General features: G+C 51.9%; 1 protein-coding gene across 3 annotated transcripts in view; it reads right to left on the minus strand.

Annotated features, from left to right (window-relative positions):
- LRRN2 (leucine rich repeat neuronal 2) overlaps positions 1 to 16,882 on the minus strand; it is a 62,930-nt gene that overhangs the window by 20,101 nt on the left and 25,947 nt on the right. Inside the window, exon 1 of one of the 3 annotated variants that reach the window (XM_027082726.1) lies at positions 597 to 755. The exons of the other annotated variants lie outside the window; for them this stretch is intronic. The gene's annotated coding sequence lies outside the window, so the exon portion shown is untranslated. Of the gene's footprint in view, positions 1 to 596; positions 756 to 16,882 lie in introns of those variants that run through there. 3 annotated transcript variants of the gene reach the window in all.

A 16,882-nucleotide genomic window follows, 5' to 3' on the forward strand; every position in this document is an offset into this window, starting at 1 on the left:
AGCCAGCTGTGGGGCTGTGTCTTCTCCCAGCCTCCACCTCTTTTCTTAACGCTCCCCCCTCTTCTCACCCCTCCCCCACTTTGCTCTTCATCCATCACCATCGTCTCCCTGCCCCCACCAGGCCCTGAGGCTTCCTTCTGGCTCCTGGGTCTCCTCTACCCATCTCCACTCCCTCACCCCCACCTGGCAGAGACTGAGCCACAGCTGCAGGTGCTGTCCAGGTGACCCCTTTGAGAAGTCCCCAGAGGGGTGGCCATGTGTGCAGGCAGGCCAGGGAGGACGAGCTGGCAGCAGCGGGAGGATGCCCAAGTCCATACTGCCACCATGTAAACTCGACGGATGCCCAAGTCCATACTGCCACCATGTAAATCTCCCAGGGAAACAGCAGCATTCTAATCCCAGCTCCACCACTTACCAACTATGGGACTATCTCACCGAGCCCGTTTCTTCTCACTTGTAAAATGGGGATCAGAATATCTTCTCTGAATTTTAGTAGGTAAAATTCATTGAATACTTACTCTGTACTGGGCCTTTCACGAAGCTTAATTCTTATCTAACCCACATAACAACCCCCTGACAGTGGTAGTTATATTTACTGAAGAGAAATGGAGGCTCAGAGAAGTTAAGCAACTTGCCCAGGTCCCACAGCTAGTACGTGTAGGAGCCATGATCCAGGTCCAGCACTGCGTGATGCTGAGCCCTCACTCTTCAGCACACCGACTGCCAGGCTGTGAGGGAGCCTATGGGATGCATGTGTGCAAAAGTGCTTATCAACAGAAATCCCAGAACAACTAAAGCAGAGGGCCTTTCCCCCAACTCTCACAGGGCTCTGCTATATAGCCTGGCCAGTTTTGTTCCACCGAAATAAGAACAAGTGCTCCAGGGGCTACGTACCCTCCCTTCTGCTGGAGCAGCTTGGGCTGCACGTGTTTGTGTGCATGTGTCTGTGTGTGTGCGTGTGTGCACTTGTGTGTTGGGGAGAGGCGCGGTGCCCGGCCAGGTGACCCAGCTAAGAGGGGAGCAGATTTGGAGGCTGTATTTTGCCACTGCTTGCTCTCCTGGGCTCAAAGCCTGGGTGGTGCCAGCTCGTTTTCAGTCATTTTCCCAGGGAATTAACAGGGGAACATTCTCGTCTGTAATAATGATAAAAATAATAATAATTAACTCAGCTGTAGCTTATATTTCTCCAGTATCTCTCTCCCCAGATCTCAAAACTCTGGGCAAATAGCAAATCTGCTGGCTTTCTAGCCATACCCGAGAGCCTGGGAAGCCTTAGGTACTGGCAGATTTTCTGTCTCCTCCAGCTGGGTGGCAAGTCAGGTGCACAGGAGACTGGTCCCAGAAGCTGCCCTTTGAGTGCCCCTAGCAGAGCTGGGAAACCACCCCAGGTGCTCTGCCTCTCCACCTTCTCACTCCATCACATTCTGGGATCACCCTGTGTCCTGGAGCAGGAGAACTGGTAAGGAAGGAAGCAAGGTGTCAGCTGTCTTTGCCCAACCTTAAGAAGTTCCCCCATCTCTGGGCTCCCACACAGTGGGCACTGCCTTAGGGAGAACGACCCCCTGCTCCTCCAGCCAATGGAACCACGTCCGGCAGGTCTGGCCCCTGCAGAGGATGGCTGATGGCTTTTTCTGATCCCAGCCAGGAGTCATTACGCACCAAATGTCTAGTTTAAACAAGTGATTAGGCAGCTCTATTAAGAGCGCACGTGCTTCCCGCCAGGGAGGGACAGGAACTTCCAGAGGAGGCGGAGGACCTCAGGGCCTTGCAGCAATGGGCTTTCTCCTCCAAAGCATTCTCCAGTGAGCCCAGTGCAAGGAGGAGCTCCCAGGGTTCCGGGAGCCAGCATCCTGGCAGAGTTTTAGACACAGAGCCCACTCCTCAGTGCCCGGGCAGCCCACCTATGCCCTGATAGACATGAAGGACTCTGAGCAATTTAAATACAGAGAAGCCAAAGCTCTCCTGTGGCCTGTGGCTTCAACCTCTCCAAAGACATTCTTGAAAAGCAATTACTGGATCTGAGTTACTGATACATTTCCTTTGCTTCCTCCAGGAGCTGCAGGACAAGGAAAAGTCAGAAGGGTAAACACAGTCAGCAACTGTGCTTATCGTAAACATATTCCCCCAGCATCTCCAGAGAGAAAAAGCCTACTTAATCTCGAGTCCACAGATGGACTGAAGAGCCTGGAAAATACCTGAAATTGTGTTTGTGTGCACATGTGTGAGCGTGAGCGTATGGGTGCGTTTTTCTGGAGAGAAGGTCCATAGCTTGTATCAGATCCTCAGTGGGGTCTATGACCCCCAAATGCTAAGAAGCACTGCTCCACTGGTTCCTTGGTCAGTTCTAAAGATGATAGGTTGGCCCCTTTCCATAAAGGTCTCTTCATCCTTCAGAAACAGCAGTAGATTTTGAGGCCTGGATTCTACCTGCTTGAAGAGGGGGGCTAGGACGAGTCTGGGGACACAGCTGAAGCAGAACTGTGACAGGGAGTCTTTTGCCAGGCAGAGCTGTGGCCGCCTCTCATCTAGCTGCAGTGATGATGTGCCTTCCTCGTCACCTCATTTTTCCCGTTGTGACAGCTCCATATCTGCTGTTCTCTGTCACCCCAGTGACAGCCTTCTAATAATGAAGGCAGCATCAATGTCATAAAAATCCCTCCAGAACCCCAGGGGCTAGAAGGAGATCAGGTTCAGGAAGCTGGGAGCCAAATGCTCTACACAGCAGAGTGGAGAGAACAAAGTCTTCAGAATAGGAAAGACTTGAGTTCAAATCCTACTTCTGCTTCTAACTAGCTGTGTGACCTTGAACAAATTACTTAACCTGAGAGTCAGTTCCTGCATCTGTAAAATGGGAATAACACCTCAAGGGTTATCTTGAGGATTCAATGAGGTAATACTGACAAAGAATCTGGCACAGTGCTGGCACACAGCAGGAGCTCAATAAATGAGTTCTTTTTCACAGCAGGCATGGATAGGGACGTGCACACCTACACCCTCCTGCTGCACTACTGCAATATCAGAGAAAAGGGGCCCCAGGGGAGAAGGGCTTCTTGGTAACACGTGAATGGCAGTCAGAAGCCACATCTGCCCACACTGACCCGAATCTCCCAATCCTTCATGGGTCGCCAGAAGGCCCCTTCTCCTCTGCACAGTGCTCTTTCCTGACATCCCATAATTGCCATCTAGGTTTTCCATCTGTGTATCGTGCAGCCTCTCCTCTCCATCTCTCTCCTTGTGATGAGGGAGGCCACTGGCTCTCCTTGACCAAAGGGCACACCCCTTGGCTGCGTTAGTAGCAGCCACCCCATCCATCCCCACCCACCTCTCCAGGGCCTCCCCTCCTCTTCTCTTTCCCTGAACTGTATAGCAACTGGCTGTTCTCTTTTGCGCTTGCAAGGCCTTTGAACTTGTTGCTCTGGAATGCCCTTCCACTCTCTGCTTGGGGAGCTCTTAATTATCCTCCCATGCCAGCTCAACTGTCACCTCGTGGTGACAATCCCTGCCCTCCCCCCTCTTGCTCCTCCAGAACCTACCCTAGTTTAGCAGGAGCCGTGGAGTGTCTTCCTCCCTAGCCTGAGTTTCTCCAGAGCAGGGGCTGGGCCTGCTCTAGCCTGGCTTCCCCTTTGCCTCACACAGGGGTTGGCACATGGTTGGTGCTCAACAAATGCCAGTTGGGGTAAAAGAACAAATGGTGTGATGGCCCATGGCTGGCAGTGGGGTTGTCCTCAACGGGAGGCTTCCTGTGAAGGGGGCAGACCCACCCCATCTGTAAAAGGTGGCCAGCTTGGGTCCTGCTGGAGAAGGCCTAACCCTGTGTCTAGACTAGATGAGTAGCAGGTGACGATGAGAAGGCTGATGTGCTCACCCCATCTGGATTCTGCACTTGTCTATTTCAAGCCACGGGGTCAGGGCAGAGGGCTTCTGCCAATCACCCCAGAACCTTCTCTACCTTGCACCTGCAGGTGCACCTGCTACTCAAGGGGAGGAGGAGGGGAATTAACCATCGTGAGCACTGGCAGTGTTAGGGCTAGCTCTGTGAGGCTGGCGTCCTCGACTCATTTCACAGATGAGGACACTGAGGCTCAGAGGTGACTCGCTGGCCCAGAGCCAGGCAAGAAGCTGCACAGAGCTGAAACGGGAGCCAGGTTGGTCCAGCTCTAGAACGAGATCTCTTTTCTTCACAAGATACTGTCTTCTGTAGAGATCATAACACAGCACCCAGAGGGAACAGGAATGGAGAAAGGCTCACACTGAAAGATTGTGTGCGTGCATGTGCGCGTGCGTGATACTTCTTCACCGACCACAAAGACAGAGAGAATGGATGGAGGAAGGTCTGGACAGCCTTTCCTCCCACGTGTCTGGATGCGGGTCAGAGGATTCCACACTGGGGTTCAGGTCCACAAGGCAAGCCTCTGAGCAGGCGTCACAGTCTCCAGGTACCGGTGGGGAACGGCTCTCTCAGCACAGCAATAAACAACTCAGGGGGCTTCAGCCCACCCCTGTTTCTATGCCACCATGTTTGGTTACTTGCACTACCTGGCCAAAGTCTCAACCCCAAAAGCATGAGAAGGAAATGCGGGGAGGGGAGGAAGCCCTCCACTGTGAAAAAAGAGGCGAGTCCAGACACAAGGGTGAAATGAGGGGAAGGAGCCGGGGACAAGCTGCTTGGACTGAACCAGCCCATCTCAGATTTAAGTACCTTTATTTTTGATCAGAAATATGTGATCTGGAAAATCTTGGGACTTCTATGCTTTTTGGGTTTTTGTTTTTTGCACGCGTTACTGTTTCTCTTAAATTTTTAGTGCTCTTTTTCAAAAATCTACTCTTGTTTCCCTTGAAACTGAGAGAAAATCGGGATCGTAAGCACCTGGGTGAGTGTGTGTAGCCGGGGAGCAGCACAGTCTGCTGGGGACTCTGGAGGAGCTGGGGGAGGGCAGGAAGGAGAGAGGGGTAAAGGGAGGCAGGACCAGCAATCACACCCAGGAATGAACAGCGGCTGTGAGGAAGGCTGGCGTTCCTTGCACACGGGAACTGTTTCAGGTCCAGGTGAGCTTCACAGGCAACCCCCGCACCTGGATTCAGAGCCAGGGCCCTGCAGCAGCTGAGCAGCTTTTCCGGCTCCTGTACGGGTGCCTGGAGGGGAGCTGGCTTGCCTCCTGTTGGAGTGGGAGAAGGTTCCAGGAAACCTGTGGTGACAGCAAGATTCTTGACTCCAGGTAGCCAAGGAGCAAGAAGGCAAAAAAAGAGGCTGGAAAGTTAAGTGGAAAGGAAGGCCTTGAGGAGCCTGGCGTGGCAGGTTAATAGTTTCCTTCAAGAGAGATTTCATGCCCCATTGGATAAACAAAATACTGCGCAATTGCAAAAGAGCCGTCCCGCAGCGTATTACACACCACCACACTGTTCCGTCATCGCCATCACGGTGACTGATGACTTACCAAAAGCCACACTGACATTTCCAAGTGAGATGCTTTGATAGAGGTGCCATTCAACAGGGCCCAAAAAGCCAGAGAGAACCTGAATGTAAATGAGGAACATTTGTCACCTTTGTCTCAACTATTGAAAGGTTTCTTGTCTGACAACAAGTCCTCCAGGAGAGAGCTATGGAGTGAGAGAGGTGGCCTGGAAGATGGGCAGGTGAGAGGGAAGGGAACAGTATGATCCTGAAAGAGCCCAGAGGAAGAAGAGGACGGCCCCCTGGGAACAGCAGGAAGTCAGGGGCAGCAGAGGCCAGGGAGATAGTCGCCCTGTGACTCAGCAGAAAGGAGCGGCAGCAAGAACACAGGCCTGCACTGTCCAACATGGCAGCCCCATACGTGGCCGCTGAACATCTGGACTGTGGCTAGTCCATACTGAGAAGTGCTGTACATGTAAATGCACACCGGCTTGTACAGATTTAATGTGCAAAAAGAATGCAAAACATCTCATTAATAACTCTGTTATGCTGATTACATTTTGAAATGATAATCTGGGGGGATATGTTGGGTTAAATAATGTTATTAACTTCACCTGTTTCTTTTTACTTTTTTAATGTGGCTACTCCATATGTTCAAGTGTGGTTTACATTATATTTCTATTGAGCAGCAAGCACTAGCACAGACTGTGGATCAGAAAGATTAGGTTCAATCCCACCTCCACCACTTACTCAAGGCTCCCCCGTCCCATTGCTGGGAGCCAGGACTGAACACTCTCCTGGCCTCGTCAATTATTAGCTGCTTGCTCAGCTTTTCCACTGGCCCTCCATGAGAATCTGGGAGACTATTACCCCTCGGCACCTTGGTTTTCCCAAGGGTAAAATGAAGGGATTAGGGCAGATGGCTTCTGAGTGCTCCCCAAAGCTCTGTGACCCACAGTACGAATCACCCAGCCTCGGCGTGCCTGCTTCCTCACGTGAGTCTTCGTGAGGGGCAAGCAGCAGCAGTGGGCGAAAGGAAGTGCAGAGGTGATGCTCCTCACCTCCTAGGGTGACTCGATGTGCTTGTGCCTTACGGCAGACACCACCGCCCTCCGGGCTGGGATGTGGGCCACGGGGTGCTGCGCCGAAGCCCCCACGCCACCAGGGTGTGGAGCCTGGGGCTGTGCCCAGCCGAGCGAGCCCAAGTGAGGGATTCAAAGTGCTCTGCTCATGCAGTGTGTCTAAAGAAGTGGGCGAGGCCTTAAAATCTTCACCCAGGAGCATCACGGCATCGCCTAATCCCTGGGGAAGTAAACATCCTCCAGAGCCGGCCCGGGCTCCCAGCTGCTGCCCACAACCAGCCCCTCTCCTCTCCTGAGGCTCCCACCTCCCCAGGCCAGGGCAGGGGTAGGGACGAAGATCAGGATTACCAGAGGGACCAAGGTAGGAAGAGGGTGCTGACAGCAACCTGAAGACCTAGTTAGCCAGTGCTCCAGGCCTCTGACCAAGTCCGGCTGGGGGCTGATGGCTTCTCTCTCGGACCCTGAACTTCAAGGCCTTAACGAGCAGGGGACAGACCTCTTCTTGTCACATCCAGATCAAACAACCTTTCACAGAGGGTGGTCCATGGTCCCCTTAAACCAGAATTAGGTTCAGAACAACCGTACAGGGTGCTTGTTAATCCTGCAGATTCCTGGAATCCACCCAGCCTTCTGGAACTGGATTCTCTGGAGGTGAGACCCAGGAACCTGCCTGCTTAACACACTCTGGAGGTGGTCTTTGGTAAGCACTGATGGAGATCCCAGTGAGAGTTAGTGTAATGATTTCGGGAGGGGCAGAACCCTCCCTACCCCCAGCCCGGAGCAGGCTGCATTTCTGTCCACCCTATCAGCAGGCGAGCGGGAGATGTTCCAGCAGAAAGTGAAGGACCAGGTATGCATTGCAAGGGGAAGGGAAGGCTGGGCTCAATGCACCCCTCTTCTCGCATCTGTGCAGCCCTATACATCAGAGACGGTTCCCAGGCGCCTGAGGGAAATGGGTCAAGCTGCAGCAGCAGGGGCTGCGGTAGGAATGTCCTGCCGTGAGGAGCCAGCCACACTGGAGCATCTGGCTTCTTTTCTTTAGTGACAAGAGACAGGCCTATGGGGATGGGCTCTAAGCGCCCTCCAAGGGGAAGGGGTCCTGAGGCTGTGGACCCAACCTTCCCACGCCTTTCCCTCAGGTCAGGCCGAGGAGGGAGATCTGGCAGCAGGTGGAGGCAGACACGGGTGGGGGAGGAAGAGGAGGAACTCAGGCAGGTGGCCCAGCTAAAGCCAAGAGGAGCAGTGGGGAAACAACACAGGGCTGGAGCTGGTTGGGCTGGGGGGAGGGGGCTGGGGGAGGGGAGGAGGGGAGGGGAGGGGCAGGCAATGGGGAAGATGCAGAGAGAATGCTGGAGAGGGCTGCCGTCTGTGTCTCCCTCAGGGGTCGGTGACAGAGGGGCCTGGGGGGAACCCAGATGAAGCTGTGGCCTCTCCCAAGGTTGCCCTCACTGGGGGATAAATCTCAGCTGCTGACCCGCCTGTTAACAGTGGAAGCCTGGGAGAGGACGTGACCCAATGGCCTGGAAGCTGAGGCCCTGAGAGGAACTCCCTTCCCCTCCTGATCCCCACTTCCATGCACTTTCCACCTCCCCACGAGCCTCCAGTTAGTGCTCCCACCAAACTAAAGGATGGCACTCAGATGCGGTGGCACCCACCAGGGCACACCAAAGACGCCCTCTCGTGCAGCACCGCAGGCTTTGTTCCAGGGGTCATGCAAGGTGCTCCATGCCTGTCTGCTGACGTGCAAACCTTCACCTGCCGGCCTCATACCATCTGCCCTGCTTTACCCTAGGAACAGAAGGCTCACAGACTCAGATTACCGGGCGGTGGTGGCAACCCTAACCCAGGATGCCCTTGACCAGACGGGACGCTTCCACCAGCGTGGAGCCGGGTGAGCTCCTGCCAGAGTCACCAAAGGCGGCAGTGGAGGCACCAGAGCCAAGGCCCTGGCTTCAGGAAGGAGGAGGGGATTTGTGGAAGGTCACAGAGAGAGCCAGTGGCAAAGCCAGGATGAGGACCCTGAATTCCTGGTTCCAAACCTAGCTCCTCAAGCAGCAGCAACTCGACGACATGGTTGAGCTCAGGGTCGCTCCACAGCCAGAGGCAGGGGCCAGGAGCCAGCAGCTATTCCCTCACCTGCTGCTGCTCAGGATTAGTCAGTTCTCACTGAAGAACGACCTACTGGAGGCTGGGACCCAGGGCTGAACAGCTCCACACAGGACAACTACGAGGCTGTAAAGTCCTGGAGGGCAGGGATGGGTCTTGTCTTTGGGTCCCAGCACGTAGCACGGTTCCCAGCACACAGTGGCTGTGATGGATGAATGAAGGAATGTGTGAATGAATGAATCCAACCAGCCTGATGTGTGAGGCTAAGTCGGGGGAGGGGCTTGGTAGACTCAGGACTCTGCCTGCACCTCATTTCCTGCCTCTGGGAGGATGCCAGGCATTGTGCTGGGGGTAAGCCACGGGCAAGAGAGCAAAGGAGCACCCAAGGAGAGGAGAGACAAGTAAGCAATAAGAAGCACGATGGGCTGCGTGTTCCTCCTGAGGCCGGACCCCTGTGTGACCTTGAGCAAGTCCCTTCCTCCTCCAGGCCTTCGTTTGTTTAGTAGGAGCGGGGCTGAACTAAATGATGCAAAGTCACTCACACCGACCCCAGGAATAGCAGGCGGTGGGCACTGGATCCTCTCCCAGCTGCAGAGAATCACAGCTTCACCACAGCGGGGGCACTGAGGGGGTGGAGAAGAGCAAGGCCACGCAGAGATGCCCTGGCCCAAGGGAGGCAGACGCTCCTGGAAGCTGGGTCCCCAGAGACTGCGCAGCCAGAGGTAACTGGCTGTGACAGAGGAGCGATTCAGTAGTCAATTCCATCCATAAAACTTTGATTGCCTCGGAGCCTTGTAAACAGGCAGCTCCCCTGTGGGCCCGTTCAAAGCCTTTCTCTTTCCTTCTCCCTCCTGCCAGCACCGGCTCAGCCCAACCCCGGCCTGCACCAGCCACCAAACATCCCTCAGTCTCTGGTGGGCAGCCAAGGGTTAAATGCCCACTGGCAGGTGAGGGCCCAGGGCCATGGGACAGTGGGAGGGGGAGGGAGCCAGAATCACCTAACCCTCCATTAGTGCAAATTAAAATCAGGAGTAAGATGACAATTACAATTTGCAGGGGGCTAACTGTTTTCCCTCAGAAGATGGTCGTTTTGCAGACTGGGGAAATTAGTTGTTTAAAGTCCCAGGTGGATTGGCTCTGAACCCAGCCGAGGCCAGCCGTCCCTGCCTCCTCCTGGACTGGTCCTCCGCCGCTTCACCACCCCTCAGGGCAGCCATCTAGCCTCAGGCTTCTGCCCTTTGGGATCCTCAGGCAGGGACAGACTGAGGGTCTGGGGGTTCTGGGTAGGCGGAGGGGGGAACACCGGCAGAGAGGCCGGGCTGGGGAAGCAGCTGCGCAGAAGGTGCAGCTGGTCAGAAGCCAGCAGTGCTAGGGGCTTCCAGCCCAGCTGCCAGGAGGGCCCACTGTAGCTGCAGGTGTCTCCCTGCCTGACCTCCTGCCATCTGCCCAGCTGAGGGGTGGGCTCTAAGAAGCCTCTTTGGACTTGCCAGAAGTTGCCATATCCAATAGTCATTGTAACATTCATTCAACAAACACCAATGTGCCAAGCGCTAAGAAAGGACGAGGGACACTGCAGTGAACAGTACAGATACCACCCCCTCTCGTGGAGCTTACATGGGGAGGAGAGGGATAGACAATAAACGGAGAATAAATACATAGGTAAATAAAACACCCGATAGTGACAGGGTTCTGAAGGAACATGGTAAGCAGAATGGCCCTCCAATGACCTTCACACACTAATCCCTGGAATCTGTTGAATCTGTTATCTTACATAGCAAAAGGGACAGTGCAGATGTAACTAAGGTTGTGGACTTTAAGGGGGAGTGTCCCGGATTACCTGGGTGGGGCACATCTAATCACACGAGTCCTTAAACACACAGGACTTTGTCCAGCTGGAAGCAGAAAGGGAATCCAAGCATGCAAGGATTTGGCGTCCTGTTGCTGGTTCTGAGATACAGGGGCTACGCACGAGGACTGAAGAGAGGCGTCTGGGAGCTGACAGCCAGCGAGGAAGCAGGGCCTCAGTCCTGCAACCGCAAGGAACTGGGCTCCACCCTGCCACCTGCACGAGCTTGGAAGCGGATTCTCCCCAGAGCCTCCAGATGAAGCGTCCAGGCTGGCTGACACCTTGATTTTGGCCTTTTGGAACCGGGGGCCGAGAGACCAGGAGAGCCGTGGACTTCTGACCGACAGAGCGGAGACAACACATACGTGTTGTTTTAAGCCGTCAAATTCTGGTGATTTGTTAGAGCAGCAATAAAAAACGAATTCAGGAACTAAACGTATAGGGTAGTGACTTGGTGCTGCTGTACCCTGGGTGGCCGGGAAGGCCTCTCTGAGGAGGGACCTGTCCTAAGACCTGAATGAGGAGGAGGAGGCAGAATACGATGATCAATTTGTCCCCATTTCTCAGCTTTAACTCTGAAGTCCTGAATCTCAAAAAGCCCTCAGTCCCAAGCAAACCAAATGGCCGGTCACTGTAAGGCAGAGGGGACAGCAGGGCAAAGGCTCTGAGGTGGGGGGCTTTCAGGTGAGTCACCACTAAAAGCATCCTGGGGGAAGTGCTGTCAAATACAGGAGCAGGTGATGGAGCTGTGGGGACTCTCGCTCAGAATGGGGACTGAGCAGTTCTAGCTAAGGTGTGGGCCTGCCCAGAGGTGGGGCACTGGCTCCTTCTAGAACCCTCTCCTTCCAGCTGTGGGGCTTAATTACCGCTGCCTTTCCAGTCCTGTCCCTGGGCTACTTCCTCTCTCCCCTGCTCTGCCTCCTTCTCCAGCTGGCCTCTGCCAGTGCCCAGGTGTCTCCTCAGTGCCAGGGTACCAGGTGCTTACTGCTGCTTTCCCTAGTGGGATGCTGGCGCACCACCAGTGGCTCACAGCAGGGGGAATTATCTGAGATGTCTTTAGTTAGTGAGATAATAGGAGGCTGGAAAGAAGGGAAGACAGAGGTCATGGATGGCTTCACGCCCCATCAAAACATGCCTGGGAGCCTGAGGAAGCCTGAGAAGTAGAGGGAAAGGGAAAAGCAGAGATGGCCAGGGGGCTCCTCTACACTCTCTGTCCTGCTGTCCCACAGCAGCCCCACCTTTACACGAACCCATCCCCCTCTCAGTGCAGGTCACCTCCAACACTGGAGGCATGCAAGCAGGAGCTGTTGGCCTAAGCAAGGAGCGAGAGTTAGTCTGAGAGTAAAGAAGGACCCCAGGTAAAATTCTGGCTCTTTCTCTCGTTAGCTGTGTGTTGTCTGGCAAGTTAATTGTTCTGGGTCTCACTTTTCTCTTCTGTACAATTAGAGTAATAATAACTACTTTGCAGGGTGGTTGTTGTGAAGATTAGAGATGTCGAAAAGTGCCCCACATGGAGTAGGTACTGGATAAATGGTAGCTATTTCGATTATGAGCACTGAACCTCCCATCCCGAATCCCAGTCCCCTGAATCCAACATATCTCAAATCAGAGTGTGCCCAAGAATCAGCTGGAGTGCTTGTTAACGTGCAAATATCCATCCCACTCCTCTGGTCCCTGATTCTGCAGGCCTGGGGGTGGAGCCCAGAAACCTGAAGATTGACTCACTTCCAAGCAGGTGAATCTGATGTAGGTGCCTGGGTCTGCATTTGCTGTCCCAGGCCAGTGTCTGCCTCCTGGGGGGAAAGAGCTGGCCCCAAACTCTCCGGCACCATATCCATTTCAGAAGCTGCCTCCACAGATGAAAAGAGCTGGCTGGGAGGTAGAGCCTTTCCCCCAATCCTCTACCCTCACGTGGAGGTGTGTGCCTTAGGCAGCCTCCACACCTAAGCAAGGTGAGTTGGTCCTCTGCCTCCTGGGATGTATGTTCTAAGAGCCTCAGGGGGTCAGAGAACACCTCAGCCACTTCATTTTGCCTCCTTGCTTTTCGATGGAAGAAACTGAGGCCCAGAGCAGCAAGGGACTTATGCAAGGGTACCCACCAGAACTCAGCTTCTGAATCTGATCTGCAAGATAAAAGTCCTTGGCTATGGGACCACTGGTCCCTTTCAACTCGAATGTTTAGGGCATTATTTACTCCAGGAGTTGGCTCCACTCGCCCCAGGTTGAGGACGCCCAGGGCTGACTGCCTTCTTTGATCTCTAATCAACCTCTCTGATTTCCAGGTCAGGAGGTCTGTAAAACTGTGATTGCATCCCAGCTCCCAGGTCTCATTCACTTTATGGTCTATGTTTGGTGGGAATTCTCTCTTTCCTATTTTTCTGTTTTCCTCCTCCCTTTCTCTTTCTACATATTCATTCAAGCTTTGATTCCGTGCCTGCTCTCTGTTAGCACTGGGGATACACGAGACGAACAAGACTCAGCTCTGCCCTGGGGAAGCTCTCAGCCTAGCAGGGCAGACAGACAGACACAGGTCTCATGTAGGCCCAGGGGCTGTGAGATGTGTTAGACAGGGGCACCAACAGTGGGGGGTAACAGAGGTGAGAGCCAAAAGGGCCCTCGGAGAGCCATATCCTTCCTCTCTGTCCTTTGTACCTCTTCTCCTGCCTTTGGCTCTCTGCATTTGCCAACAAAATGCCAAAAAATATAGTCATTTAGGTACAATGCAGCACTGTTATTGAAAAATGAGAAAAGCACATGGAAAAAATTTAAATAATCCCCCTTCCCACCTCCCAGTTCTAACTAACTGCTATTAACATTTTGGTGCATGTCCTTTCAAGCTTTTTCTTACAGTAGTAAATATTCTTACTGTTACGTCCCTCTGCCTGGGTTTCACGTCATCTTACTCGTTTAGGTGGAGCACACTGTCAAGTTACTTTTGAAAAAGAGGTGAGCTTCTTGAAAATGTGCATGTTTGAAAACGTCCTCATTTAATCTCCGTAATTAATTGATAGACTGACTGAAAATATAATTTCAGATTAAAAAAACCTTCCCTCCTATGTTCGGAGGAATTTTTCCACTATCTACTTGCTGCCAGAGTTCTATTGAGAAGTCTGCTGTTATCCTAAAGCCTGTCTTTTTCTTTCAGATACTTGTAGAATCTTCACTTTATCCCCAACATTTTGAAATTTTAAAATGTGTCTTTGTGAGGCTCTTTTGTCATTCATTGTGCTGGGCACCTAATGGATCCTTGCGATCTGGAAAGTATGTAATCATTTTCGTTTAAGGAAATGGAATACATTTTAAATATCTAAGCGTTCATTCTTGTTCTCTGCATTTTCACTGTCTGCAAATCACCCAAATGTCCATCAAGTGATAAATGGATGAATGTGAAATATCCATACATGCAATATTATCCAACCACAGAAAGGAATGAAGTACTGATAATGCTGCAACACGGATGAATCTTGAAAACATTATGCTAAATGACAGAAGCTAGACACAAAGGCCACATACTATACGATTCCACTTAGGAAATGTCCAGAATAGGTAAATGCATCGAGACAGAGGGTAGATTAGTAGGTGCCAGGGTCTGGAGAGAAAGAATGAAGAGTGACGGCTTATGGGTACGGGGTTTCTTTTTGAACGCAGTAGACTGAACAGATGATGTAACTAGAATTACATAGTGATGATGGTTGCACAACCTTGTGGATATACTAAAAACCACTAAAGGGCTTCCCTGGTGGTGCAGCAGTAAAGAATCCGCCTGCCAATGCAGGGGACAGGGGTTTGAACCCTGGTCCGGGAAGATCCCACATGCCGCAGAGCAACTAAGCCCGTGCGCCACAATTCCTGAGCCTGCGCTCTAGAGCCCGTGAGCCTCAACTACTGAAGCCAGCGTGCCTAGAGCTCGTACTCCGCAACAAGAGAAGCCACTGCAATGAGAAGCCCGTGCACCGCAACGAAGAGTAGCCCCCGCTCGCCCCAACTAGAGAAAGCCCATGTGCAGCAACAAAGACCCAACTCAGCCAAAAATAAATAAAAATAATTTTTATTAATTATATTAATATAAATAATTAAAATAAAATAATTAAATAATAATAAAATAAATAATTAAAAAACCCCACTAAATTGTTCATTTTGAAAGGGCGAATTTTATGGTATGTGAGTTATACCATATACAAAATTTTTTCCTCTTTTGGCCATGCCATGTGGCTTGCGGGATCTTAGTTCCCTGACCAGGGGTTGAACCTGCGCCCACAGCAGTGAAAGCACTGAGTCCTAACCACTAGACCTCCAGGGAATTCCTGATATCTCAATTTTTTTTAAAAGGCCCCTTGCTGTGAATATAAAATCCTCCCTTATTTCTCTGAAGATATCAATGGTGATGGTGGTGGCGTTTACATTTTCTTTTGCTCCCTGCATACATTTACCTCCTTCAATTTGTTTTATTTTGGCTAATGCTTTTTTTTTTAACACCTTTGTTGCAGTATAATTGCTTTACAATGTTGTGTTAGTTTCTGCTGTATAACAAAGTGAATCAGCTATATGCATACGTATATCCCCATATCCCCTCCCTCTTGTGTCTTCCTCCCACCCTCCCTTGGCTAATGCTTTTTTATATTGGATGCCTTCCTTAAAAATCTTGTAGTGCTTGGCTGATGGCTCGTATTTACGAGTGAGGCATTTAGAAGCTGACTGGAAGCTCTGTGTGCATGTGTGGGTCTCACCATGGGAGGTTTCAGTGGAGTCCCCCAAATGTCACTATTTGCCCAGCTACCAACATTCCTAGAGCCAACAGGAGGAATAGGTCAAGGGGCTCCCCCATCTGGCTTGCAAACATTCAGAAAATCTCCATTTTTCAATATATTGCCTCATCTCCACCCATACTTTGTACCCATGTTCCCAAGCCAGCTTTTCTTGGGTTCAGTCTCTCTGGAGAATAAAGTTCTCTCCAAGATGCTGCTCGGGTAAAGCAGGGACAGTTCTGTGGTGAAAAGGGGTGAGGAATCACTCTCCTGTTTGGGGCCCGAATCCACATTCTATCCTCAGATGTCACTGATTTCTGAGCCTATGTGTCGTTCAGTGGCAGGAGTCTGTCCGTTTCTCACTGGCTTCTCCACTGCGGAGCTTTAGGCTTTACTTTCTCTATCGAGCCGTCAGTTAGCTTCTCAACTTCCAACGCTGCACAGACATCACTGATTCACTCTGGTCTCCTTTGCCCTTATGGGCTGGCACCTCTTCTCCTTTACTCTTGTTTACGTGTGGTAGTGGAGAGAGAGAGTGTTCAGTCTACCACGTTCAATCACAGTCCCTCTCTGCTGCTTCCTGTCATTCGAAAAGCAGCAGACACTTGGCATTCTCAAGTTTACCATAAGGTGGTTTCCACTGCAACAACCAACCCGGATCTGACATGAAATAGTGCACAGTGCTGACTTGCAGGCTGTGAGTCTGATTCAGGAGAACCTCCTGGCAAGCTGAGAGTAAGGTGACTTTGCCCTCACTAGCCATCCTCATTATATTTCTCAGCCATACTTTACTATATTTTATGGGGGAAATTATAGGGTAGTCTCTAATCCATGGATTCATGACAGGCTATGATGTCTCTCTTGAGAATGTCAAGGGTCTAGTGTATTTCTGTCGCTATGGAAACTAGCTCCCTGGTGACAATCAGGCTTAGAGACATCACAGTGGTGGGATGCACGTGGATTCTGGCTCTGGTAACAGGCAGAGAGCAGTCCCTGGAGAGTTGGCTACACTCACCCTAATGACCAGCTACATCCTTCAAGATGTCTCCTCTCGTCCTGAGCACCTAGCATGGGGCCTGGCTCGAAGCACTTCAGCTCAGAGAATGAGGAGGCAGAGGGTGAGCCTGTCTGACCCACCAAGATCTGGAATCGTTCAAGTACTCCTGGAACTGCTCCCAAATCCAGCCCCCCGGGGCTTCTGCTTCATGCTCACCCAAGCGAGGGAGAGTTGGCTCAGAGTTCTTTCAGGGGCCAACAGTTCCTTTTTTTTTTTTTAACGTTTTTTATTTCTTTAATGTTGTATCTATTTTATTTATTTATTTTTGGCTGCATTGGGTTTTCGTTGCTGTGCGCGCGCTTTTCTCTAGTTGTGGCAAGTGGAGGCTACTCTTTGTTGTGTTGTGCGGGCTTCTCATCGTGGTGGCTTCTCCTGTTGCGGAGCACGGGCTTTAGCCGCGTGGGCTTCAGTAGTTGTGGCACGCGGGCTCAGTAGTTGTGGCTCACGGGCTTAGTTGCTCTGCGGCATGTGGGATCTTCCCAGACCAGGGCTCGAACCCGTGTCCCCTGCATTGGCAGGCGGATTCTTAACTACTGCACCACCAGGGAAGCCCCTGGCCAACAGTTCTTAACTTTCAGAGTGGGGAGGAAGGAAGGAGATGGATAATTTAAAAAAGTCACTAGTGGGCTTCCCTGGTGGCGCAGTGGTTGAGAG

Source organism: Aethalodelphis obliquidens, unplaced genomic scaffold (genome assembly GCF_003676395.1).
Source record: "Aethalodelphis obliquidens isolate GAN/ISIS:26980383/991018 unplaced genomic scaffold, ASM367639v1 scaffold48, whole genome shotgun sequence".
Lineage (NCBI taxonomy): Eukaryota > Metazoa > Chordata > Mammalia > Artiodactyla > Delphinidae > Aethalodelphis > Aethalodelphis obliquidens.